Source organism: Arachis ipaensis, chromosome B02, assembly GCF_000816755.2.
Source record: "Arachis ipaensis cultivar K30076 chromosome B02, Araip1.1, whole genome shotgun sequence".
In the NCBI taxonomy this organism is placed as follows: Eukaryota; Viridiplantae; Streptophyta; class Magnoliopsida; order Fabales; family Fabaceae; genus Arachis; species Arachis ipaensis.
Window position 1 is genome coordinate 89,773,854 of NC_029786.2, and position 3,802 is coordinate 89,777,655.

The following is a 3,802-nucleotide window of genomic DNA, read 5'->3' on the forward strand; positions in this document are numbered from 1 at the left end:
TTAATTAATTTGATGTGATGTTTTCTTATTATATATAGTTCTACGTTCCTAGTAATCTTAGTGGAAAGTAATTAGCTGAAGTTGCTGATTTTTTGTTGAAAAGTGGTAGTTAATTACTGCACTCACCTAACTATATCAGCTTATAACTTTTGAGAGGTAAAATATCTATATAAAGGTATTGATGCTTTATTTGAATGTATTAATTTTTGTTTATCTATATAAAGACTTGTTTTTGTTTTTGAATGTTGGATGATCTGTTTTGTTATGGTAAGAAATATGCATGCTGAGATAGAGATAGGACGCCTGCGCGTTTTGTTAATAATGTTGCTGGTTTGATTTATGAGCTTATTGATTGTGTGCTCCTTCGGGTGATTTTGCACTTGAGCTATTTGATGAAATGCGCAATAGGCTTATACATGTAAAATCTAAGTTTGTTAGAATGCAGAATTTGTTGAAAGGCTAGAAGCCAAGTTTCATGATTGAATTAATTGATGATACATGCTAATGATTATTTGAGATGATGCTGGTCTATTTGTTATATATGATGCAGTAAATTGATGATAATATATGTGAATTGTTTGAGTGATTTGTGGCTGGATTGCTATGTTGAGTAATGCAGAAATTGTTGATTTCATATGAGTACGCTTAAATGTAAAAAGTGACAAAAAATGGTGATTTATTAATCCTGAATACTTGGAGCTGATTTAATCTTTCCAACAAGTTACAATAGGTAAAAGAAAGTTAGAATGCAAGGTTAGAGTGAGTGAAAAGCTAGGAATCAATTTTTGACCTCTCAAAACCCGAGGTTACATGTTGCAGAATTATGCAGTTTCGGGCAGCAATTTGTGAACAAAACTAGGAGCAATCTAGCCACTAAAAATGAGTGAAATTATTTTTCTATTAAATCTTAAGATGTTTAGATTATTTTCCTAAAATTTTAGAATTTTCTGATGTGTGGTTTGGGAGATATGATTTTTAGAAAATGGTCATTTTCTGCAGAAACAATGCTGTACGAATTCTGAAACAGCAATTTCAAAATCACATATCTCAATACTCTGAAACTCTTTGGAGGTGAAACTAAAGAGGAATTAAATATTAGGATGTCTAGTATTTTATGTCCAAATTTTAGGACAATTTGAATTTTATAGAGAAATTTGTGTCTTCTGGAAGCAGGGCTGTTCACTGCTGCGACAGCACCCTTTCCTTAAAACAAAACCATATTTCGAGAGGCATAACTTTTTCTAGAGAAGTGAAAATGCTCTGGGACTTGAACTGGGTGAAAGATGGGTAAGTCTGGTTCAATCACACCAAACTTTAGGAGAATCCAACCAAAGATGGATTTTATATGATTTTTCTAAATTGGTTACTGCTTGCTATTTTTCTGAAGTGTACTAAATCAGTAGCCAGTTTTTAAAAAATTATATAAAATTAAATTCTTAGAACGCAGTTGCAAAACCAAAACCAAAGTACACTTTAGGATTCCTATTCAAAATAAATAATAATATATTAGGATTTCTTTTGTCTCCTTTTTTTTATATGTATAATATATTAGGTATATGTATAATATGTTATGCCTCTTATATTTTCATATGGTTAAGTTAATTGCTATGGCTGAAAATCATATGTTGTTGGCTTTATTGACACTTTAACACTTGAAGTTGTGTTGTTATGGCTAAAAATTGTTTGTGCAATTCTGGTTGTTGTAATTCTAGTTTTGTGCACTTCTCTTTGCTAGAATTCCTGTTTTTTTGCACTTTTGAATTTGTGCCTGGATTTGTGCATCTGTTTATCTTTGTCTATTACCCGTTTATCTGTTTATTTTTTCTCCTCTGCTTTCTCGCAAGACCCTTCATGATACCCTATCATCCTGGTGCTAGCTTCTGTTCCTGATGTTGCCATCACTAATCCAGTGTGCTGATACATGTGTAAAATTCTCCCTGTATCTGTGATTCCCTTATAGCATTGTACTCAGTTTTGTTTTGAATTTTGAAATAGAAAACTAATTATGATTTTATGCATTATTTTTGACATTTCCTTTTTGTTCAATAATTTTCTGTTTGATGATGAGTTCTCACACTTTCCACCTTCACAAGCTAAGCTAAATTGATATACATTGATATCACCGGGTCTTTTACCCTTCTGATTAATTTTTTTTTTTACTTTGGGTCCCTAACTTTAATTATTTAACCATTTTTCTTGTTCTTATTCATCTTTTTCAGGCAGCTAACCTCCGTGAAAGGTTCGAGCAACACAGATACGTGGTTCATTTCTCATCCAACATTGCATTCTTTTTAATTAGTGCTAAATTAAGACTTGAAATATGTTGCATTTGACTACTTCCTACTACAATACTTGTTATTTGTTATAGTGCGTATTCTTAATTTGTATGTGTTGAATTATGAAATTGAAGTGATCAATGTGACTAACATGATTTGTTAAATGGCATTTGTGCTTCCAAGAAAAGCAATGCTCGATTTAAAATAAATGACATTTGTGCTTCCAAGCTTCATTTGCAATTGCATTTTGCCATAGCCATTGCTTACTCTCCTTTATTTAGTGAAGCTTTCATGGCCCAAGACATTGGTCAATAAGTGGTTCAATATCAAGTGCAAAACTGATAACTTTCAAGCAGATGATGATGTTGATGATGATGTCCTTTATCAAGGTAATTGACCAATTTTTCACATGGCTTCAATGCAATCTAGGACTCTAGAATTGGGATTCTTAGCTTTCATTAAAAAGATTGTTTTTTATTTACTTTTTAAATGGCTAGACTAGTTAACTATACGTATATCTTTTCAATAATACAACCTCAATTCTGTTTAGCTTTTGTGAGCAATGTTCTTTTCTTTTCTTTCTTTGTTTATTTGATTTACCCTTAGTTTTGTTGTTTTCCAGCTTCCATGGTTTTTCCTACCATTATTGGTACCCCCAAAAAATTTTTTTTTGTTTTGTTTTGTTGTGTTGTGTTTGATTGAGTGACATAATTAAATAACAGTAGAAAGAGCACAATTTTATTTATTTTATGGTTTTTCCTTTTGCATTTGAGATATTGGTAAAAAATTGATATATCTGTCTCAATTCATTTTTAATTTTACAATTTAGGTTGATGATTCTCACTTTACTCTTTGAAACAACGTCGTTTTTCCCTTTTGCACTAGAAATTAAACTGATTGGCATGATTTTGTGAATTTAGCATTCAGCTTTAATGAGAATAATAAAAAAGCAACAAGTTTGTTTTCTTGTATTTTTAATATTTAATCTGATACTTGCAATTGGAACATGTGCTTCATTTGTTGCTCTTGCCAGGGATACTTTTCAGAATTCATTCGGTTCTATGATTTTGTTTTCTCCATGTGTCGCGAGACTGGTCAAAAGAATATTTGTAAGTAGCCTGGTCATTTCCTTCAACATAATCTTGTATTGATTGCGTATGGTGGTGAATCAGTATGCAAAATCCTTACATGCTTCTCTTTTTGAATTATGATAATTTGTAGCTGTAAGCAGGGCAGTAACTGCTTGGAAATTAGTTCTTGCTGGGAATGAACAAGAGAATGAACAAGGGAATGAACACTGATACAATTGTTAAGGCCAAGAGTTTTCTTGATGGTGATGAAGATCAGCATGAAAAAGATGTGTTTGAGAAGAATTTGAAGGTGCTTCAGAATATTTTTTAGTCATTATGCCAAGATTAGAAGATTAACGATTTTCTGTTTGTTAAATTCTTTTTGGATATAGAGTGCAAACTTTGCATTTTAATTGATATGTGATACAAGTTTCATGTGACTTAAATTATCTTAAA

The 3,802-nt window shown here is 31.5% G+C and overlaps 1 long non-coding RNA gene across 1 annotated transcript; it reads left to right on the forward strand.

Annotated features, from left to right (window-relative positions):
* On the forward strand, positions 3,303–3,651 carry LOC107625668. The gene is made up of 2 exons (XR_002355938.1): positions 3,303–3,385; positions 3,498–3,651. It is a non-coding gene; the product is annotated as an uncharacterized LOC107625668 (long non-coding RNA).